Source organism: Suricata suricatta, chromosome 8, assembly GCF_006229205.1.
Source record: "Suricata suricatta isolate VVHF042 chromosome 8, meerkat_22Aug2017_6uvM2_HiC, whole genome shotgun sequence".
NCBI lineage: Eukaryota > Metazoa > Chordata > Mammalia > Carnivora > Herpestidae > Suricata > Suricata suricatta.
The window spans coordinates 83,497,233-83,522,683 of record NC_043707.1 but is presented as its reverse complement, the minus strand read 5'-3'; the positions used below and the strand labels follow the sequence as shown (position 1 = coordinate 83,522,683).

At 33.6% G+C, this 25,451-nt stretch overlaps 1 pseudogene; it reads right to left on the bottom strand.

Moving 5' to 3' along the window:
- Positions 1 to 4,040: 4,040 nt before the first annotated feature.
- On the bottom strand, positions 4,041 to 4,722 carry LOC115300379 (annotated as a pseudogene).
- Between the last annotated feature and the right edge of the window lie 20,729 nt (positions 4,723 to 25,451).

Below are 25,451 nucleotides of genomic sequence, written 5' to 3'. Positions count from 1 at the left end.
AAAATGCATATATCTGGTTTCTGTGATTGGATTGCAAACATTTCTTATGTTGATAAGTTTAGTTCTTTTGAGGAGAAATTCCTGAGCAAAAGTATCATCTGAGGAAGTGAGAGCCATCAGTTTTAACTTCCAATGTGTTGGGTTTATATTGCATTGGGCCATTAAAAAGCCATTTTCTCTTGGTGATTCTGTGCCTTCTAATAGGCAGATATTAGGATATTTATCTACCTGGCAATATTCTCAGCCAGTATTTGTCAGTCTTACTCTGCACAATTACAACAGAAAAGGATTGGAAAAGAAGGGAATAAAGAATAGACCACTAAGAAAGTAAATAATGTATTCTTCAGAAAGGTTAATGCTTTCACTTTTCTGTACATTTTGCTCGCTGCATGTTTTGTTTTCAGATGGTGAAATTTCTTAAAGATATCTACTTAAATAGTTTCTCTTCACTTATGAATGGAATCATTTTATGAGGGCAGCTTGGATCTCTACTTGTAAAAAGAAAAATAGAATAAAAATCTAAAAGAAATGCTTTAAATATAAGATTTCTTTGACTTGAAATTTTATCTTCTCTTGAAAGACTTCATGGGAAGAAGGATGTTTAGATAAATGGAAGAGAGGTAAAGCAAGTCAAGTTGGATATGGCTTTCAGAACTTTCTCCTATGGTTTAAAAATTCTAACTAGTGATCTCTCATTTCCTATATCCATGGAAAGGAAAATACTCATGATGGTAATCCAAGCCCATGCTATTAGCCATAGGAAATCTTTTAGAGTCATAAATGTTATTGAAGAGACCAATGGAACTGCTTGGTATGTATATTACAAAGAGAAACAATTGTAGCCATGATTATTACATGTTAAAATCTATTCATTTAAAGATACATCATATAGTAGTTATTTCTCAAATAGGAGCATTAAAATGTAAACCACACATAAGTATGCTAAATCTGATGCTAAAGGATTTAGCTCATAAGATAAAACTGCCTAAATGGTAATTAAAGAGTTTATAGAGTTAGTAAAGTAAATGACCATTTCAAGAGAAATACAAGATTGCAAAAACCACCTTAGATTATATTCCTAGTATAATTCACAGAGCAGTGGAAAAGATCCAGATACTGATAAAAAGTCCTATAACACTTCTCAATTAAGTAGATATTTACACTAAAGTTAATATAGTAAAATATTCAAGATCTTTTCTTTATTTCTTTTGTTAGAATATGATGGTGTTGAATACAATGACCTTTGGAAACAAATGCTTTTATATATGGAGCTGTTTATATTGAAGCCTAAGATATTTAGTATTCTATAGTATTGCAAATAAATATATAACAAAATGATTCAATGGCACACACATGTTATTGTCACAAACACAACAGCTTTGGGCCACGCCACAAATTCAGGGATAAGAGTTCAGTGGAAGGCAGTGGAGGTGGGCTGTTGTATGTAGTTAATCAGGAATTCTTGTTGATTCTCGTATCTTCAGCACATGACTTTAAGGTTGCTCTGAACATCATTATCCCAGTCAGCCAGCAAAGAAAACAGACAATAAGGAAATTTTGTGACACATATACGTGACACATATTGATTCTGCTTATATGCCATTGGTCATATATCATCTATATTGCTGTAAAAAAGGAAAAGAAAAAACAAAACAAAACTTTGAGGGACGAGGAGAACAATATCTAACTCAATGTACCAAATTTCTATGTGATGCATAGTTTCCTCATTGGGTCAGAATGTGGTTACTTATGGCCTCAAGACTTGTAAACTCAAAATACAAGTTAACTGCATTTTCAAACTCCATGTATAACTGTAGGTTGAAGAAAAGATATTTATATAAAAGTAATTTACAATAGTGGGTAATGGGAAAGCACCAAAATTGCAAGGATAAAGAAGAGAATGATGTAGGGAGGCATTAAGAAGAGGTCTACCCTGGCAATGAAAGAAATTATTTGATTAGAAGCTGAATATTCTCTCAGGGGAAAATCTCATTCTCAGTGGCTCCAACTGTGCCTTCTGGGAGTAATCTTGCTTCTAAGTCTCCATAATCACTGTTCTAGGAAGTGGGGAGAATCGAATTCTCTTAAAGGCTAGTACAGCCTTTGGTCTGTTTCTGCTGGTGCAACCTTAGAAGCCCTTAGAAGGTTTATTTTTAGCTGAAACAAAGATATTTTGGAGGCTGCCTTTTTTCCCCTTGGCAATATATATATTTTTTAACATTATGATAGGCTACTGATCTATGTCCTAGTAGTTATTTGCAGGTACTGAAAACTTGTAAACTCAAAGTTTGCTCCTAGACATATTTCTTAAGGCTTTTTGTTTTTGTTTTTTGATCCCATCACTTTCTCATGCTCTACTTAATGGTAACTACCATGAGATTATCTTAAAGAAAATAGTCTTAAATGGGAAGATAAATTCTTTATCTCCTATTTGCCACAGATTTAAAAGGGTCTTAAAAAGTCTTTTTTTTTTTGTTAGGTGGGGGAGGGTTGAGGGGGTGAGGAGTAGTTAAGAACGCTTAATGGGATTTTGTTGTTCAAAGTCTTTTTCAATCTTCTATTCTTTAGGGTCCAGAATCCATTGTTTTCTCCAATCATTTGTGGACTTGGTCTTTGTTTTTACAGTGAATAATTGTTTCCCTGAGCTCATTTCTAACTTGTAATACCATGCCAAAAGCAGTAAGGAGTATGAATACTTAAAAATAGTTGACTTTTTCCAACTATTTTTCCTAAAGCCTTAGGTGACATTAACTTTTATGTTTTTTCAGGTTGTACAAAATATTTTGTCATTGTATAAATTTAGTCTTCAGATTTCAGGCCTGTAGTGTCTTTCCTTGTTTTCTGATGTGTGTGTGTGTGTGTGTGTGTGTGTGTGTGTGTGTGTGTGTATGTATGTATGTAAGTAAAAAGGTTCATTAAAATTTATCATAAAGACATAAAGCTCAAAGTTTGGCTCTTCTTCTGAGGAGGAGAAAAACCAGTAAACACAGGCTGGGAAATAACATGCCACTTCTAAAGCAATCCAGAAGAGGCACATAAAAGCAAACCTGTACATTCACTAGGAATTTGCGGTCATTTTTGATTTATACTAGGTAAGAAAATACAATTTTGGGTTAGTTTTTCCATGCTCAGGTATATGAAAACAGCAACAGCAAAAACCCACCTGACATGCAGTAACATCTCCTGCGTTTAGGTCTGTAAAAATTGTCTAAGCACAGAAGCACATGTGGAAAAATTCTCTTCTCATTTTGTAAAACAAAGTGTTCTGATATTTTAAAGAACAAATAAGGCAGATTTGCTTTCTTTTAAAAAGTCATTTAAAGAGGTTCAAGTTTAGGGTTGGGTTCATCTCTCTTAATTATCAAATCAGTTTTACTGATAACTCATAAGCCTGCTGTTTTCAGCTATCTGGCTCATAGCTTTTAAGAATGATATTAGAGTCTTCTTTCCAGAGAAAAGTCCACTACCATCTGTGAAGAGGGAAAAAATTATAAATGGGGAATGTCCCCAGTCATTCCCCAAACATGACTTTAGGTTGCTATTTACAAACCAGGGCATTGGATGCCTCTAGCAGGCCCAAGAAATGCAGAAATCACAGGAACTAGAAAAAGGTAAGATGTAGCTGGTGCTCAACCCTTTCTGGGCTTTGAGAAACCAAATGGAGGCCAGCCTCAAATACCAGGAAATATAAGAACCCTCTAAAGCATCCTCTTTGAAAGTAAGGAAGAAATGCTCACTTGGTATGTACTCAGCTATTGCAGTTACAAGGACAAAACTAGACAGAAAAAGTAGGGGTAAAAAAAGAGCAGCAGTAAAAAAGGTATTTTATTGAATCTCCTCTCTCACTCCCTTTCCTCACAACTTTCCAGTACACTTGTCTCCTTTTTGTTCCCACAGCAATGTTACAGCTGGAAACATACATAAGTTTCAGAGAGTGGGATTTGGGCAGGAGGATGGGAAAAATCAGTCAAACCACAATAGGAATTTTTCACAATAGATTATTCCACTTAGTGATCATCTTCTCTTTCATCTGCACGTTCTCATTTTTGCTTCTGACCCCTTTCTTCTTCACCAACATCGTCTTTATCTTCATCATTGTCTACTTCCCCATCATTATGACTCCCTTCATCCTTTTTTCCTCCTTCCTCCTCCTCTTCAGCCTCCTCGTTTTCTACGACCTGAGCATTTTCATCATCTACTTCCTCATCCTCGTCCTCCTCATCGTCTCTAGGTCTTCCACACAGCCCTCGGGATCTAAGTGGGGACCTTGTCATCCCCCTCTCAGCCGTTAAGACATATCTGAGCTGCGGGAGGAGCTTGAACATGCTTCCTTATAATCGTTCAGGTTTGTTAAATGACAATTCAAAAGATCTAAGCTCTTGAGGTCTTCTAACTTCCTCAGTAGCTTTATTGTGCTGAGGTCTTTAATTTTGCTGCCACTTAAATTTAGATGTAAGAGTTTCAGAAGCTTTTCTGCAAATTCTTCCAGGTTCCCTGAGACTCTGTTATCATTAAGTTTAAGCTTCTTAAGTTTAACATTTGATAAGTTGCTACTGAGCCAAGGCCTTCATTGATTGTACTTCACAACTCCAATTCTTCAAATTCACCTGTGAGGCCTTCCATTTTGCATTCCATCAACTGGCAGTTGTTCAGGACAATCTATTTCACATCAGAGGATGTCCTGTTGCATAGCTCTAAATGAATCCGTTTTTCCATGTCCATCTTTCCTGCTCCTTCTGCAGAGGCCCCCACACCAGGGGAGTTCAATCAGTCTGCTTCCTAATTATTATGACAAAAACCACATATTTTACAATTTTTTCCCAGGAGCATTCCATTTTACAGCCTTAAAACAGACCCCAAATGTAATGACTAAATGAAATAGAAGTATATTTCTTGCTCATTCCTTTAGGACTGTTCTTGCTCACTCATTTAGGTCTGTTCCCCCATAGTACTAGGGGAATAATTCCCTGCCAGTGGTTACTCAAAGACTCAGTTTAATGACATCTTTGCATCTTAAACATGTTGTTTCAAGGTTATCATCATTCATACCATTTAAATAAGCTAGGAGGGTTAAGAGCATGGAGGACTTCTCATGGAAAGTGTTATGAGCTTTACCTGAAAATGACACTTAATTTATTAACATTTCATAGAGTAGCATGCAGCCACCAGACCACACCTATCTACAGGAGAAGCTGGGAAATCTAGTGCGTGTAGCTAAGAAAAATAGAATGGGTTTCATGTAAAGCTAGCAGTTTCTGTAATACCAGTCAAAGGAAAATAGAAATTATGGTAACAAATTTGATAAATGTTTCTAGGGTAAGATATGCATTGAGTATGGCATTCTTAAGTGTTCAAGTAATATTATGTTAATAGTATCATGTATATGACTTTTCTTCTTAGGCTTTAATTAAGTTTCAAGGTAATGAATTCTGCAATATGCTATTATATATCATATCTTGACTGTCACATTCAGATTTTTCTTAAGCATGAAATAAAGGGGAGGAAGTTGGAATATGCAATGACAGATGCATCATGAAAATGTTACTATTTATCTATAATGTAAATGTTACTGTTTATTTTCAAACAAGATATAAACTTCATCTTTTCCTTATTCCACATACCATAAGTCCCAAATGGACCACATACTTAAATAAAAATATAACTTAAGTTTTTTATTAAAGAATATGGGTAAATATTTTTGTAATCTTTGGGGAAACTCTGAGCATATGTGAATTTGTACTAGACAAACATAAAATTCTTATATTAAATATAAGTCAGTGAATATTATCCAGTCTGACAAACAGAAGAAAAGGAGTACATAAAAATGAACAGAGTTTCAGAAACCTGTGAGATATCCTCAAGTATACTAACATATACAGTGGAAGATACAAAAAAGAAGAGAAAGGAGCAGAATGGATATTTGATGAAATAATTGATACAGCTTCCCAAATTTGATGAAAAACATTACACATCCAAGAAACTCAATGAACTTTATGGAACGTAAAATCAAAAGGATCTGCACCTGGACACATCATATCAAACTATCATAAGCTAAAGGCAAGAAAAGATGGAAAATAGCTTAAAAAATTCCTTTTCACTTACAATAAGTCTTTAATAAGATTTAACAATACTTTTGTCATCAGAGACAATAGGTGCTGAAAGACAGTAGACAGTAGAATAACACATTCAGAGTGCTGAAAGATAAAGACTGTCAACCAAGAGTTCTGTATCCAGCAAAACTACCCATCAAAGACAAACTAGAAATGAAGACTTTCTGAGACAAACGAAGCTGAGAAAATAATTATTAGCAGACTAACACTAAAACATATACTAAAAGGAGTCCTTCAGATTGTAATGACATGACACAAGATGATAATTTAAATCCATACAGAGAAATAAAGAGCACTAATAAAAGTAACTAAATAGGTATATATAAAAGATAACATAAATGTATTTTTTGGTAACTCTTGTTATTCTATCTTATTAAAAGACAACTGCATAAAAATATTTTAACACTGTTAATTTATTATGTATAAGGATATAATTTTTATGACAAAAATAGCATAAGATAGGAATGGATGGAGATATATTGAAACAAACTTTTATAATCTATGTATGTTAAAATCTGCAGTTGATTATTTTAAGTTAAATGGTCATTGTAATCCACAGAGAAAATCTAAGAAAACGTGTCAAAATATAAAATAAAACAAATTAAAATAACAATTACAAAATATCTTTTTAGCACAAAAGAAGGCTGTACTGTGGGAATAGAGGAATAGAAAGGATGTAAAACATAAAAATGACAAAATGTTAGACATGAATACTATATAGTCAGCAATTATGTTAAATATAAATGAACTAATCATTCCAATCAAAAGATATTGGAAGAAAAGATTAAAAAATAATGATCAAGTTATGCTGCCTAAAAGAGACATACTCTAGATTAAAGGACACGCATAGACTGAAAATGAAAGAATGGAGAAAGATAGCTCATACAAACAGTAACTAAAAGTGAGTTACAGTACTTACTAGACAAAACAGAATTTAAGAAAATTATTTTCTTAAAAAGGAAAAATATTAGTAGATATAATAAAGGACATTTTATAATAATACATATACAAATATATATGTACCTACCAAAAGAGGTCCAAAATATATGAAGGAGACACAAAAAGAGGGGAGAGATAGACAAATCAACAAGAGTATTTAGAGATTTCAACGCTCAAGTTCCCAATAAGATGAAAATAGCAAGTTGCAATGATGTGAAAAAGTTAGAACTCTCATATATTGCTGATCAAAAATCCAAAATGTTGCAGCTACTTTGTAAACCAGTTTGGCAGTTCTTAAAAGTATTAAAAAGAAAGTTATAATATGACCTAGCAATTTTACCTCCAGTTATTTGCATAAGAAAATTTAAACATACATACACATAAAATTTGTTCATGAATGTTCATAATAGCATTATTCATAGTAGCCAAAAACAAATAAACAAATAGAAACAACCTGAAGGTCCATCAGTAGATGAATTTAAAAATACAATGTGACCTATCCATACAATGGAATATTATTTGGCCATCAAAAGGAATGTAGTAATGATAGATACTACTACATAGATAAATCTTGGAAAAATATGTTCATTGAAGTAGACCAGATCCAAAACATCATATATTATTCCATTTGTATAAAATGTATATGATAGGAAACTCCCCAGAAATAAAAATTAGATTTGTCTTTCCCAGGAACTATGGAGAGGGTAAAGGAAAAGTAACTGCTTTTGGGATGATATGTTGTAAAATTAGTGGTGGTAGTTGTACAACTTTGAATATATTAAAAATCACTTGTTTGTATGTTTTAAAATGATTAACTTGATGTTATATGAATTATATTCCAAAATTATTTTTTTAAATAAATTATACTCAATGTATTACTTTTCTGTTTTAAAACACAGGCCTCTATTTAGTCTTCATTTTTTGGTCAAATCATGTTTTCTTCTCTATAAGTCTCGTTATGCTCTCCCCTCCTTTTTCAGATTTAAATATCACTGTTCATTATTAAAATGCCCTCAGGACACCTGGGTGGCTCAGTCGTTTAAGCATCAGACTTCAGCTCAGGTCATGATCTCACGGTTCATGGGTTCAAGCCCCATGTCAAGCTCTGTGCTGACAGCTAGCTCAGAGCCTGGAGCATGCTTCAGATTCTGTACTTCCCTCTCTCTCTAACCCTCCCCTGCTCATACTGTCTCTCTGTCTCTCAAAAATAAATAAAAAGCATAATTTTTTTTTAATTTTTAAAAATGCCCCCAACTCCCCTTTTTTTCTTCCTTGCACTAATGCTCTAGAGTGGCAAAGTCCAAATCCTATTTATAGCCAGCTCTGCACAAACTCTGCACCTGCTCTGTCAGAGGCTGATACTTGTGCATACAAACACGCAGGCATACTTCTGGAGATAACTTCAAATTCATGACTATAAACCTTAAATAGCTTTCAGTGTTGTTCAGAAATTCTATTGTTTGCTATGTAAATCTGTCACTCAACCTCTGAGGAGATTGTTCTCCTATCACCTTCTGGCTCATAATCTCCCTTTCTTCCTCACAGTGTAATCAAGACCTTTCTTATTTCACTAATAAAATAGAAGCTAGCAAAGGAGAATCTTTTACCATGAAATCTACCAATTTTCTTGTATCTGTAATTATATACTCTCTTTTTTCTAGATATGATGGGTCAAATGTTAACACTCCTGTTTGTCCTGAATTCTTTTCACTTAAGGGATTTTCTGCCACAGTTTTCTCCTTAACATTTTTTGTGTCTTATTTGATTATTTTCAACTATTTACAATCATAGAATAAATTACTAATAACTACTACCTTAAAAATATTAAAATTCTTATTAGATTCTAGATCTGACTTCAGCATTGGCTCCTTCCCTTAACAGAAAAATTTTCCCAGCATTCCTGTAATTACGTTTTTAGAGTCTACTCAATCATTCTTTTGATGAATCCCCTTCAATCAAGTAGTTGTTTTCTAGCCCAGTTGCTCCAGTAAAATTCCTTCTCAAAATTTCCAATGACTCCCATATTGCTGAAGATGATGAGTAATTCAATGTTACCAACTTTCTAGACTCGTGACTTGGATTTAACACAAGTTACTGCTCCCTCAGTCTTTACTCTCTTTTCATTTGACCTTCTGAACATCTAGGTCTCTTGTTTTTCTGTCCACTTCAATGCTTCCTCTCAGCCTCCTCTGCTGTATCCTCCTGATCACTCAGATCTCTAGATAATTTAGTGCCTCAGGGTTCAGGCTTTAAATCTTGTGTCTAATAATATAAATCTGCAGATAATCTCATTTAGTCTCGTGACTTTAAATAATATCTCCAGGTTGATGGCTACCTTAATTTCATTGCTATCCCGAAGCATTTCACCAAATTCCAGACTTCTGTATCCTGCTCGTTTGGTCTTTCAGCTTGGAAGTTTAATAGGCATCTTTTTAAAAGGATTTTTTTTTAATATAACACAATTTATTTTTTTTAACATATGCACTTATTTTCCATCATTTACAATACAGTAGTTACAATGACACTCCAAACAGAAAAGCAAAGTAAAAAATCAAAACCCCAACTTCTATTTCATGTGATTAGACTTATACAGAAATTAGAAGTAACAACTAGTTAATCACCTAATTTCACAGCTATCTGAAGTGGCAATCATTATATAGCAGCTTATCTATGATACGTTCAAGATAAATGATACAATATATTACTTGCCCATAAGCTACAACACAGCCTGCTTAATACCTTTCCTTAAATTCCACCTCTATACTACAATATACTTATGTTTATTTATTTTTGAGAGAGACACAGAGGGTGAGTGGGGGAGGGTCAGAGAGAGAGGGAGACAGAGAATCAGAAGCAGGCTCCAGGCTCTGAGCTGTCAGCACAGAGCTTGATGCCAGGCTCAAACCCACGAACCATGAGATCATGACCTGAGCTGAAGTCGGACGCTTAACCTACTGAGCCACCCAGGGGCCCCAAGAGGCATCTTAAACTTAACATATTCTAAATCAAACTCTTGAGTTTGAATTCTCTGTACCTCCTCCCAATATGTTTTCCTCAAATAACTTCTCTCATTGGATATCAACTCTATTATATTACGTGTTCAGCCCTGAATTATAATTCTCCAGAAAAAGAACAAATTATGCTATATATTTTAATGTATTTATTTATTGTATTAATTATTAATATGTAATCATTATATACAGAGTCTACTTATATATTATATATAAGACATATCTGTACAAAATAAGGATTGGCTCACAGGATTATGGAAGCTGAGAAATCTCCAAATCTGTAGTTGGCAGGCTGGAGTATGAGGAGAACCAATGGTATAAGCAGCAGTCAGAAAACTGGCAGATGTGAGACCCTTGAGTTGGTTTTTCAGTTTGTGTCTGAGGATAGGAAATGGAACTCAGATCAAGCAGTCACGCAGGAGTTCTTTCTTATTTAGTTCTTTTGTTCAATTTATGTCTTCAATCAATTGGATGAGGCCTACACACATCAATGAGGGCAACTGGCTTTACTCAAACTACTGATTTAAATGTTAACCTCATTCAGAAACAACCTCACAGACACAACCAGAATAATGTTTGACCAAATGTCCAGGCACCCCTTGGCTCAGTAGGGCTAACACATAAAATTGATCATCACAAAGCCTTTGTCTTGGAATATTATCTGATTCCTCTCTTTTTATCACACTCCACATCCAGCCCATCAGCAAATTTTCTCAGCACTGTTTAATATATTCCTACTTCTCATAAATTTCACCAGAGAAGCTAAAGTCAGGCCACCTTCATTTTTTATTTGATTATGGTAATAGTCTCCTAGTTCATCTTTCTGTTTCCACTATCATTTTGTAGTTTCTTTTCACCACTGTCGGAGTGCCATGGTGGATTCTTGGTTACTTTTCTGAACACATTTCCTAACACTTTCCCAGCTACTCATTCTATTATAACTTCGTTGGCCTTCTTGATGCATCTTGACATCATGCAGGACATCAATGTTAAGTAGTCCTCCCTTTTCATTGTTTTGTTTTCCATGGTTTCAGTTACCCATGTTCAACTGTGGTCTGGAGGCAGATGTTCCTCCTGATATATTGTCAGAAGGTCAATATATTTGCCTAATGCTGTGACAATTCCATGTCATTTACTTCCTCTCATTCCTTCACATAGACATTTTATCATCGTGCATTGTTACAAAAAGGAGGGTGAGTACAATACAATAAAATATTTTGAGAGAGCAAAATTCATGTAACTTTTATTACAATATACTGTTACATCTGTTCTATTTTATTATCAGTTACTATTAATGTCTTCTTGTCCCTAATGTATAAACTAAACTTTATCATAGTTGTCTGTAGCATACAGTATTCATATAGTATATGTAGGGTTAATACTGTTCATGGTTTCAGGGATCTGCTGGGGGTCTTGGAACATATCCCCCACAGATAAGGAGGGATTACTGTCCTTACTTTTCTCTCTGGCTAAGATGATCTCTTGTCAAACAATCCCATCTTTATCTTCTTCAAGTTATTCTGTTCTGCATAAATGTCACCTCAGAGAGATGAGTCTCAAAGCAGTAATGCTTTTTCCTATTAATGTTACCCAATTTTATTTTCTTCACAACATTTGTCATCACTTAGCACCTACTTTATTCTTTACCATGTTTCTCTGCCTACAGGAAAAAACACCTTGAGTGCATGGAATTGGCCTATATTGATAATTTCTATGTTATTGATATTTAGTATAGTATACATTGAATTATTATATGTTGAATTTACTACCAGAAAAAAGAATCTATTATCTAAACTTAATATACATTATTAATTTAAATACTTACACATTTGCATTTTTATTATTTTGGCATTGTTGTTAACTATACAGTAATATATTGTACTATGTATGAACTGGAGCATAATTTATACATATATTATGCCCCTATATTCAGCATCTTATATGTGTAGAAATTTTAAAATAATTCCTAGCTGAATTTAATAACAAATAGGATACATTGTTGAGAAATACTCTAAAAGATTACAAGTATCTATAAAAATCTAATTATTGGGGCACCTGGGTGGCTCAGTTGGTTAAGCGTTGGACTTCAACTCAGGTCATGATCTCACTGTTTGTGAGTTTGAGCCCTACATCGGGCTCTGTGCTGACAGCTCAGAGCCTGGAACCTGCTTCCAGATTGTGTGCCTCCCTCTCTCTCTGCTGCTCCCTACTCATGCTCTGTCTTTCTCTCTCTCGAAAATAAACAAACATTAAAAAAATTAAGAAATTTATGATAGCTCAAGGAGAAGCTAGAGTAAATATTACATTGCTTAGGGAATATTTTATGTATAATAGTATGAATGTCTGAAGGGAGTTGTAATGATTAATGAAGTAATATATGTGCTGCCAAAACGGGCACTGAAATAATATACTAAATATGCTCAAATAACTTACAAGTTCTCCTTTTTTTGTAAACTATTCCATTAAGAAATTTTACTTTAAACTATTTTATCTGACTCAATGGGATTGCAACACAAATCTTTAATTTTGAATCTCATAAAAATTATTGAAAAAAAACCCTCTTGGAGTGGAGAGGTGCCTTTCTGGCTCAGTCAGTGTGACTCTTGACCTCCAGGTTGTGAGTTTGAGCCCCACACTGGGTGTGGAGCCTGCTAAAAAAATTGGGGATGAAAACTGGCAATCTAGAGATAAAATTTTCTCTTATTTTCCTTTAATCAGAGAATATTTTTTCCTCCTTAGGAGTTAAAAAATGAACAAGTATGGAACTAAATAAGAAATGTACCTTTTAAATAAGATAATCTGGTTTATTTTTTAGTTCCTAGAAGTGAAAAAAAACCCCTCTCATTGAGAGATTTATATATTTATTCGTACATGTTATAAGTGTATATTATTGATATACGATGTACATTACTATATAGTAATTACTATTACTGAGCAAATATAAACCATTTTTTCAGGTAAAGCAAAATCAAAATTTAGAATCATTTCTAAAGAAAATTCAAAGGTATAAAAATATTAAACTAATTTTTATATGTACTAAAGCTGAGTAAAAACATGGTAGTTTATAGGCAGTAACTAATATTTTAGTATTCTATTATTTCATATCCATTTTCATGCTTTAGTAGGGTGAAATTTTCTAATCAGAGTAAAGTGGCATGGTAAAGGTATAAATCATATATTTGGATGAAGGCTTTAAAAAAAGAGATATTTATTAAGACACAATCCATTAAAAGAACAGTTACGTGGTTCTCCACCTTATTTCATTGATTTTTATTTCATGCATGATTCAAGGTGAGAATTAGTCTTTATAAGAAGTACTTTCATTTTTTATCTTTAATTGGATAATTCAGTCCTTTTTGTTTATTTGTATCATTTGGGATATTTCACATGTTTAAGCTTTACATGTCCTAGTAAATATAACTTTGAAATGGAGAAACATAATTAGGGTAATGGTAGACATTTAAGGGTATCGGTATATATATACCATTTCCTTTTCTGGTAATTTACTCTTTTGTTTGTTTTTAATTGAGTTTTCTAACAGAAAATAATAGTCCAGTTTTCTTAAATCAAAAACTTGAAGATCTGAACATGTCAACATCAAGTACGTCATTGGTAATTCAATTACAAGGATTTTAAATGAATACAAGATTAAGCTCTCCTATGTAATTTAAGAATCATTTGACAGGCTCACCAAAGCTTATATCCCTATATTAAAGAGTTGTTTAAAACTTACACACACACACACACACACACACACACACACACACACACACACACCTCTATGCTGGTAACATGATGCCTACACATAAAATGTAAAACAGAGAGTTAAGATAATTTTCTGGGTAATGGAACACTAAAGAACAACCTTAACTGTCTACAGTATTGTCTTAATTTTCTACTTTACATTGTGTCTGAGACTACATCTCAAATAACAGCCTTAGAAATCCTGTCACAAAGTTTATAATTTCTGTAAGGTCAGACTGCAAAAGTCTCACCTTTTCAGGTAAATCATAGACACAAAGCAATTGCCCTTTAGAATTGTTCAACACCTAGTCCATTGTGTGCAAATGTGGTTTGATTACTAATGAAAATGACATATACTCCACCATACCAATTTGAAAAATAATGTGTACAATGTATTGATTTTTAGCTTTTTAAGTATTTTACTTTCCCCTTACTAGCCCATGAAATAATGGCCTTATTTATCTCTTTATCCTCAGTTACTTAAATAGTTTGAATATAAACTAGCTTTAAGAAATAAAATTTTTAAAGTAGAATATTTGAGTGAAGGAAAAAAAATTTATAGGTAGGAAAATCCAGCCTATAAGGTATATACCACAAGGTTTTGCTGATACTAATCAAATTATATTTCCGAGACTCTGTCAGTAAACTGTAGGAGAAAGGATTAATATCTTTCCTGTGCAGATTTTAGTAATACAGGTAGGTGGCCACTAAAGACTGAATTGATTAGTAATCATTCTGAAAGCAGGTCATACTGACCATATCATGGAAACTATAAACTAGATGGTCAGATATTTAAAAATTGAAATGAATAATGGTAAAAAAGATGAAAACAATAAAACAATTAGGGGGCTAATGTGCAGTTTACATTAATTATCAGTTAATAAAACATACTATCCTTGCTAATCTTGATTTTGATTACTTACTTTTGGATTGCTAACCACACCAGTCATATTTTACTATTTACATGGATGTTTAAGCATCATTTTGTAACAATGAATCAAGAGAATAAATGACAATAAGCAGAATATACTATGTCACACCTACCTATTCAGCAATATTCTTAATAAGCTATCAGCTCTTTGATTATAAGACACACCAAGAAATCCTACCCTTTAAACTGCTTTTATAACTCATTTTTCTGTCTCAACATTCATAAGTGGAGAACAGAAACTACAAGGGTGTAAATAGTTCTCAGCTTTAATCTTGAGTAAAACGAAGCAGTTGTTACCATTACCATTACAATTATGCATGCACAGAAATGTACATACACATCTTTTTTTCCCCCAAACATATTTACATCTTAAATATGACTGATATTTTGATGGATGACTGATTTGGAAATAGACTTTTATCATACTTGAAAATAATGCTTCTAGTAAAGATGGAGTAAAAGGCGGTTTTCACCCTCCTATACTAAATAACAAACAAAAACAGACAAAATACAGATTTCCCCTGTTATCTAAAAGTAGAGCATTTCTGTGAAAATTTTTGCAAGCCAAAATATATAAAACAAGCAATTTCCATTAATTTATAGGAATCAGAGTATTTCCAGGTCCAAATAAATAAAATTAAAATAAAATAACCTCTCCTGATACCTTTGGATATATCTTGCTAACAGATGCACAAAAGAAGTAGAGATAAAATACTGATGCTCACACAGTTCAGCTATAGTGGCTAGATACCGAGGTACTGAGTGTGGTTCTCTGAGGAGATCAGCTGTGTCACTCCCACTGCTCAGGGTGCACACTGGCTCTATAATGTTTCCTGCAAACAAGTGCTAAACACTTCCCCTTTTTTGTAGAAGCAAAAAAATCCTCTGGTATTTCTTTTGATTAGTGAAAACAGGTACTAATGTGGGTCTTTTTTAAAAGTGAAGGATATCTTTTATAGGAAACAATAGCATTCAAGATGTATGTGGCCCATCAGACAATGAAGCACAGTAATCCCTGAGAGACTAAAAATAGGCAAGGCCCTAATATTGACCCAACTTAATGCCTGGAGAGAGATTCCAGGTTGCAATGCAAGGAGAGGGATTCCAGTCTCCTTAAGTTGAGAAAGTAGATGTGGGTGGATTCTGGAAAAGATAAAGCCACTAGAATTTGAAGCCCAGAGTACTAGAGAGAACAGACCTGCACTGAATAGAGAACTCTAGAGATCTACTGAGGATCTCCATTGAACATTCTGTTGAGTAGCAACCAGTAGACATATGTTGAGGAAATTATCCAAGTCTAAGGAAAGATCACTTGGAATGATTAGAGAAAACAGTATCTGCAGTGCTGTTCTAATTTAGGGCTAGAAATAGTACCTGTTCCTTCTGTCCAAATTGAAAAACCTCATAATTCTTGAAAATGCCTCAAAAGTTGGCACAAATTAGTCCTTTGTGTTTTTGGTCCTACCAAAAAATTTAAAAGGCAAGACTGAAAAGGAAAAAACTGCTTTCAAAAAACAATTATATTCCAATACAAACTTGAAGAACACAGATTGCAAAAATATCCAGGACACAAGATAAAATTAATAATCTTGGCTTCTAATAAAATTATCCAATATGAACAAAATATATAATAAGGAGAAAAATTAATCAAATCTGATGCAGAATTGACACAGATATAATTGTAGATGAGACTATTACTATAATTGTACTCCTTGTGGTTGAAAATCTAGGGTAAAAGTTACACATATTACTTCAAGACAGGGAATATATAGAAGGTGACCCAAGGGAATGCCTGCAATGAAAATTATGGTAGATGGCATTATCAGAAGATGCAGCAGCACAGAAGAAGGTATTCATGTACATGAAGATAGAGTAATAGAAACTATTCAAAATGAAACAAAAAGGATGGAAAAAGTGAACAATCAATGGATTGTGGAACAGTTTCAAAATTGGTCAAATGTGTGTTTTTCATTCCTAAAGGAGAGCAAAAATAAAAACTATGAATATTTGATGAAATGATAGTTGAAGACATTTTACATTGAAAGGAAACTGTAACCCTACAGATCCAAGAAAATAAACAAGAAACCTTAAGCACTAGATATATGAATAAAATGGCAAATGACACATTATAACCACGTTGCATAAATCCAGTTATAAAGAGAATATCTTAAGCCAGAGAAAGGACACTTTATGCATTCAGAACCAAAGGATGACAGACAGCACCTTTCTCATGCTAGTGAGAAGACAATAGACTAATATCTTTGAAATACAGAAAAAATAAAAGAAAAACTGTCAACCTCAAATACTAAGCCAGGCAAAAGTGTCGTTCAAAAATGAAGGGGAAATAAAGACTTTTTCAGACATATAATAGGTAGCATTCATCACTAGAAGACCTACAAAGTAAGAAACATTCACGGAAGTTCTTCAAGTGAAAGCAAAATAGTACAAAATGGAAACCTGAATCTACACAGAGGAATAAAGGGCCCATAGGTAACACCATTTCTAAATACAAGATGGTTTTTCTTACTACTTAATCTATTTTAGAAGATAGTTGGATGGTGAATGCAAAAATAATAGCAGTGCACTGAGAGGTTTATAATATGAGCAGAAGTAAAATGTATGATCATAAAAGCTCAAAATCTAGAAGTGGAGAAATTGAAGTGTACTGTTGTATATTTCTTATACAGTGAGTAAAGCAATTTAATGTCACTTAGAGTAGACTTTGATAAGTAAAAACTATAATATAAATCCTAACGCAATTGTGAATGAACAAAAGCAAAAACATAGTAATGGCTAATTACCCAGCAAAGGAGCTATACCAGACTCACACACACACAAATGAGTTAATCCAAAAATAGAGGAACATTAGAAAAGTAACAAGCAATCAGTAGGAAATAGAAACAAATAAAAGCAGATTTGACAGAGTCCTATTAAATAATCATGTTAAATATAGATGGTTGAAATACCTCAATTTCTTTAACTTCCAGTGGCTGAAAGATTTGTGTTAAATTCTCCTCATGCTTTTGGGTTTTAAAAAATTTCTTCTATTCATGAGACTTTCCCCTATGATTTGTATTCTTTGTTATCTAGTTAATTATAATTCATGATTGATTTAGTGCCATCATCGATTGAACTATTTATTTTATTTTTCATAAATGTACAGTAAAATATTTTTTGATGTACATTCTATAAACTTTTGTACAAGTATAGACATATAGAACCATCATTATCATGATACAGAATAGTTCCATCACCCTACAAACTCCCTTATGCTATACCATCAAAATTAACCCTAAAAAGCTATTGATCTGTCTTCATTCTAAACAGAGATTATTTTGACAAAAGTAAGTCAGGGAAGGGTTTCTTTGTAATACAATCAATTGCAACATATTTATTTGTGGTTTGGAATAATTCAGTGTGGAAAGTAAAACTAGTGAAACATATGTCAACTGAAAGAAAACCAACTTCAATATATGTTAGTAAACACTTCATTTGTTGCCTTACTATAGCCCAAGAAACAGTCTTTCAGATTGATCTGAAGACCTGCTCTGAAGCTTGTTAGCTATACGAGATTACATATACAAAAGGGAAGGATGAGGGTATATATGCTTATGTGTGTGACAGTGAATAATCTGTTATGGTTGTTAAAAGTAAGGTTTACTGATTCCCACATAGGTCATCTTAATCCATTATGTTTCTACCATATCTGATCATTTAAATATATTGCTGGGTCACCTGGATAGCTCAGTGGGTAAGCATCTGGCTTTGACTCAGGACTTGACCTCACGGTTTGGGAGTTTGAGCCACACATTGGGCTCCCTGCTGTCAGTGCAGAGCCCCCTTAACACCTTCTGTCTCCTCTCTCTGTCCTTCCCCTGCTCTCTCTCTTTCATAAATAAACAAATGTTAAAATTAAAAAAAAATAAAAATTAAAATATTGCTTATATGCCTCTGTTTAAGTGGTTTTCTGGCTTCTCCTGTTTTGATTCCTCCTTGATGTCATTTGAGATGATCACAGAAGGATGACATCAGTCACCAACTGCAGTTTTATGCACACATAATAGAAGGGAGAGAGAAAAGAGGGAAATATCCAAAAGTGAGTAACAATTGCTGAAATAGGTGACATAGGTTTATGTCTAGGGAACATACAGAGGGATAGACTTTAGATCTGAGCCCATGCAATTTGTCCATAGTAGTAGAATGGAGAAGACAGAAAAATAGACACAGATTCACTGCCAATGTGCAATGTCAATTTAAAAAGGATAAGAAAATAACCTTGGTCTAGTGTATTTCTTTTTTTATTTTCTAATATTTTAATGTTTTATTTATTATTTTTTTCAACTTCATATATAGTTTATTGTCAAATTGGGTTCCATGTAACACCCAGTGCTCTTCCCTATTAAGTGTCCTCCTCCATGACAATCACCCCCTTGCCTCCCTGCCCTCCACCTTCAACCCTCAGTCTGTTTTCAATATTCAAGAGTCTCTTATGATTTGCTTCCCTCCCTCTTCCTAACTCTTATTCCTCCTTCCTTTCTCCATGGTCCTCTGTTACGTTTCTCCTGTTAGACCTGTAAGTGAAAACATATGGTATCTGTCCTTCTCCTCCTGACTTATTTCACTTAGCATGACACCCTTGAGGTTCATCCACTTTGCTACAAATGGCCAGATTTCATTCTTTCTCATTGCCATATAGTATTTCATTGTATATATAAACCACAACTTCTTGATACGTTTATCAATGGATGAATGTTGATGGACATTTAGGCTCTTTCCATGATTTGGCTATTGTTGAAAATGTTTGGCTATGAATGTTTGGCTATTGTTGAAAGTGCCGCTATGAACTTTGGGGTACTAGTGCCCCTATGCATCAGCACTTCTCTATCCCTCTTTGGAGAAGTATCTTATTCTTGTCTTCTACCCATTTCTTCACTGAATTATTCATTTTTTGGGTGTGGAGTTTGGTGAGTTCCTTGTAGATTTTGGATACTAGCCCTTTATCTGATTGTCATTTGCAACTATCTTTTCCCATTCTGTCAGTTGCCTATTAGTTTTCTTGATTGTTCCCTTTGCAGTGCAGAAGCTTTTTATCTTGATGAAGTCCCAATAGTTCATTTTTGCTCTTGATTCTCTTGCCCTTGGGGATGTTTGGAGTAGGAAATTGCTGCAGTTGAGGTCAAGGAGGCTGTTTCTTGCTTTCTCCTCAAGGGTTTCGATGGTCTCCTGTCTCACATTCAGGTCCTTCATCCATTTTGAGTTTATTTTTGTGTATGGTGTAAGAGAGTGGTCTAGTTTTATTCTTCTGCATGTTGCTGTCCAGTTCTCCCAGCACCACCTGCTAAGGAGGCTTTTTTCCATTGGATACTCTTTCCTGCTTTGTCAAAATTAATTGACTATACATTTGTGGGTCCATTCCTGGGTCTAGTGCATTTCTAAGTGAAATAATAACAAATAAGGAAAATAGCCCAATTTCCTACATCTAAATATCACTCCCATTTCTTGATATTTGTTAAAAATAGAAAATTTTATATGTAAATTATTTATACAAGTTATGTCTGTAATATATTTCTATATTGTTATACTTTTATCCATTATAAAAATCCATCTACTTATAGCACTTTTCCTCTGGGAAATATAATGTATTCAATGCCTGTTGTTCTCCCTCCCCCCCCTTTTTTTGTTTGCCTGGGATCTATAGTAGAAATAGAAGTAGAAGTAGAAGTAGTAGTAGTAGTAGTAGTAGTAGTAGTAGTAGTAGTAATAGTAGAAAGATGGAAGAAATATACTACCATTTCAGAACATACCATCTGTCATCTGTGCAAGAGAGTTTTTTTCTTAGGTAGAGGCCCTGCATCTCTGACACAATGGGCATATTTAAGAGGGTAGGTATAGAATTATTCTACTCTTCCAGGTGAATGAGATTCCTTTTTTCATTAAGATGAAGTTTGGATAGTGCAATGATGGTTCAGTCCTATTGTCCTTTTCATCACTGAACATTTCAAAAAAAATTTTTTTTACTGTTATTCTGGTGTAGGTTGTTTTCCTGTCCCTGCCTCCAGCTTCTTCATCATTAGATTTGTGTGAGTGTTGAGAGAAAATTTTAGAGGACTTGGACTATAGTCACTGAGTAGGGAAGAAATAAGGAGCCTGGGTTACTGATCAAATTACAATTATTGGAGAGGTTTAAAATGTCATTTCAAATTAGCTTATGAATAAAAGGAAAATAAAATTTATGAATTTTTTGAAGTAGGGGGTTGTTGCCTAGAAGCTGATTCCAGTAATAAACCTTAGAATGTATTAGATAGGAAAACTATCTCACAAACCTAGTGTGTTGTTCTATGAGTCTGTTTTTATTGATTAAGATTTATCTACAAGCCATATATCTGTACCCTATGAAATGATATAACATTGCCTTAGCCTAATGTATTTTAATTTTTCATCTTTACACCAAAATTTTCTGTGTTGAAAATCTAGAGATGGCAGTTCAGATTTGAATCTGTAGAGATGGCATAGGATCCTGCTTTACTTTTCTTTCCTCATTGTAGATTAAAATTTTCACATTAAACACTCTCTGGATGTTTTATATCAACAGCACTTTTGGCCAGGCCTTTCTCTCTATATTGATATTGTTCCAATGGGTTTCGAGAGGACAGAATAGATGGTGATTTCTCAATGAAAACTGGGCCTGATGGGAATGGCATGATATATTCAAAATGCTAAATGGGAAAAATCTGCAGCCATGGATCTTCTATTCAGCCTGGCTAAAATCCAGAATACAGGGAGAGAGAATTTCCCAGGAAGCAAAAACTAAAAGTATGTGATAACTAAACCAGCACTACAGGAAATATTAAAGGGGATCCTTTGAGTGCAAAGAATAGAGTAAAATAAAGACAGGAAACGATCAGAGAAATCTCCAGAAAAAATGACAATTAACAATGACAATAAATACTCATCTATCAATTACTTTCAATGTAAATGAACTAAATGCTTCAGTCAAAAGACATAATTGGCAGAATGGATAAAAAAGAAAAAAAGACAAAACCCATCTGTATGCTGCCTACAAGAGATTCATTTTAGACCTATTGAGTAGACATTTTTCCAAAGAAGACATACGGTGACTAACAGATCAATGAAAATATGCTCAACATCTCACCATCAGGGAAACACAAATCAAAACTATAAAGATATCACCTCATACCTGTAAGAATGGCTAAAATAAAAAACTCATGAAACAACAGGTTTGGGCAAGGATATAGAGAAATGGGACCCCTCTTTCAGTGTTGGTAGGAATGGGAACCCGTGCAGCCACTCTGGAACACAGCAGGGAGGTTCCTCAAAAAGTTAAAAGTAGATCCACCCTATGATCCAGCAATTGCACTAGTAGATATTTACCCAAAGAATACAAAAGTACTAATTCAAAGGGATACATGCACTCTAATATTTATAGCAGCATTATCAGCAACAGCCAAATTATGAAAGCAGCCCAAGTGTCCATCAACTGATGAATGGATAAAGAAGTAGTGCAGTGTGTGTGTGTGTGTGTGTGTGTGTGTGTGTGTATACATACATATACACAAATAAAATTACAGATGAAAAATTATATATATATATATATATATAATGAAATATTTTTCAGCCATAAATGAATGAAATTTTGCCATTTTCAATGACCTGGATAGAACTCCATATATTTTGCTAAGCAAAATAAGTCAGGGAGAAACAAATACCACCTGATTTCACTTATATGTGTGATTTAAGGAACAAAAGAAATGAGCAAAAAGGGAAATAAAGAGTGTGGAAATCCAAAAAATGAACTCAACTATAGAGAACAAACTCATGGTTACCAGAGAGGACATGAGTAGAAGGATGGATTAAATTGGTGATGGAGAGTAGGAGTGCACTTGTTATGCTGAGCACTGGGTATTGCATGGAAGTGTTGAATCACATTATTATACACCTGAAGCTAACATTACACTATAAGTTAACTAAAATATAAGTTAACTAAAAAGAAGCAAACACAAAAATCAGTCAATGCTAACAGCACAAAAACACTCTGAAACTGAACAATCATGTAATTATGTAAATGGGGAAAATTGTTAAAGTTAAAGCACATTCAAATAAAAAATTTCAAACTGAGAATAGAAGGAAATTTCCTAATTATAAAAATAGGCACTTAACACATATGTTATATACATATATAGATATACATAGATATATACACAGAAATTATTATGCAAATGGTAAATACTTGTAAGCCTATCCCTTAAAGTTAACAATGAAAGAAGGATGCTGTGATAAAAAAATAATAAATTCTTTATAAGAGAGATGCAAAAGGACAGTTCATACAGAAGAGGAGGAGATGGTATGGCCACAGAGGCAGAGATTGAAGTGATGTGGCCACTAGAACGTGGAAGAATCAAGGAACAGATTTTCCTCTAGAAGCTCAGGAGGAGTATAGCCCTGCTGACACCTTGATTTCAAGCCAGTAAAACTGGTTTTGGACTTCTGGACTCTGAAATTTTATGGGAATAAATTTCTATCATCTTAAACCAGTAAGTTTGTGTAAACTTGTTAGAGCATACTAACCCAGATTTACTGTCATAGAGGCAAATTTCCAAGAACATCAAGACAGCAAGCCTTAATGCACAAACAGCTTCCAAGTATGTTTTTGCTACATTTGTTACCATCCATTGGCCAAAGGGATTCGAATGGTCAGACTGAGAGTTTGAACAAATTGAAGATGTTACTGCACAAGTCCACTTCAGAAAAATTGTGCAGTGAGATCAATTACAGTATGCTTTGCTCTTTACTTTAAAGAAGTAAATATCTTAAAATAGTGTATTTGGGGAATAGTAGCCAAGAAAGATACTTTGGTAGTGCATTTGTCAAAAGTAGTCTCATTGGTGAACAATGTTTAGTTTTAAATATTTTTTATTTTAGTTTTTATTTTTGAGAGAGTGCAAATGGGGGAAGGGCAGAGAATTAGGGAGACAGAATCTGAAGCAGGAGACACAGAGCCCAGTCTAAGGTTCCAACCCACAAACCATGAAATCATGACCTGACCTAAAGTCCTTCACTTAACCGACTAAGCACCCAGGCACCCCATTAAATGTTTAGTTTTAATGTAACTGTTTGAAGTTAAAAATACATAAGTGCCTGTATTATGTTACTGTCCCATATGTGTCTGTGACATATGTCCATCCTAAACCCATAAATATGGCCTCTCAAAGCACATGTAGATGGAGAGTGGGGAAGGAATATTTTCTCATAGAATGTGTAAGATGATATGACTGAACATGCAGCGAATAGAAGCTGGGTAGCAAAATCAAAGACACCTATTGAAAGTAATTTGTGAATAGAAGACTGAGGGTCTTCTTATAGAAGACACTTAAACCTGTAAGGATGATGACAGGGTAAACACAAAAAAGCAAAGAAATGCTACTTTTCTTAAATTCCTATCTTACCTAAGATTTTGTACCACTTTTTTTTTTTTCTTGTTAGTTAACATACAGTGTAGTCCTGGTTCAGGAGTTGAACCCAATGATTCATCTCTCACATGTGATACCCAGTGCTCATCTCAACAAGTGTAGTACATTTTTTAATAGATATAGACAGTGTACTAATTTTATTATAAGAGGTGCCACTTTGAAGAATTTCTTATTTAGTAATTAATTTCTCTTCATTGTATTCTGCTCTTTAGTATTTTAAGTCTGTTTTCCATTTAATATGTAATTCCATACTTATATATGTTATATGTTTCATTATATATTATATATTGTTTATTAAATACTATATAATAATATATAATGAAATATGTAATGATATTTCACTTAATATTTTGTAAAAATTGGATCACTAAGATGTTTTTTAAGCCCAGAAATAAACCACATAGTATTATTCATACAAAGAGAAAAAGTTCATGATTTTTTATATTGTTATAGTTTCTTTTTAATATCAGTAGTAAAAGAATTACATTTATAGACAATTATATCGTGTGGTATGAAAGCAAAACTTCCCCAGCAGTAATTATTTTGTATATTCTATTTCCATTACCCAGTATCTCATAGACCTAGTCAAATGGAACTTGGTTAAATTTGTTTGTGTAAAAATGAATAAACTTAAGCTGTTTACTGTAATATTGTGAATCCTAATTACAATAATTTGAAAACAAGAAGAGAGATCCAAAAGAATAATTTCAGCATTTTTGGAATTTATGAAAAATGTGTTGCATTCATAGGTTAAAAATTCTTATTTGTTATACCTTTATTCAAGACACAGAAAACTCTAGATAGAGGATAAAATTGCATGGACATGTTCTTATATAAATAAGGAGTAACTGAAATATTACAAAGAGATCTGGATTTCATAAAGGATATCTATCTATATACTGTAATAAAGGATATATAACTTTGGTTTGAATAGCATTGCACAAACATACACACACACCCCTGGAAGTTTAATTCAATGAGGATTTATTATTATTATCTATCCTGTACTGAGTACTCTGCTGTGTAAATAAACATGGAATGATACTGATGAAAGTCAGGACTGTTTAGACTATCTTGAGTATTTATATAACTTGAAATCCTCCCTAGATCAAGATATAATCTTAAACTAATGAGTAAAGGGGAGCAACTTTACTGATTAACAGAATTATTGTTGAGGTTGTTACTACTTCTTAGAACATATACTGTAACTGTGTGTGAATCAAAAATT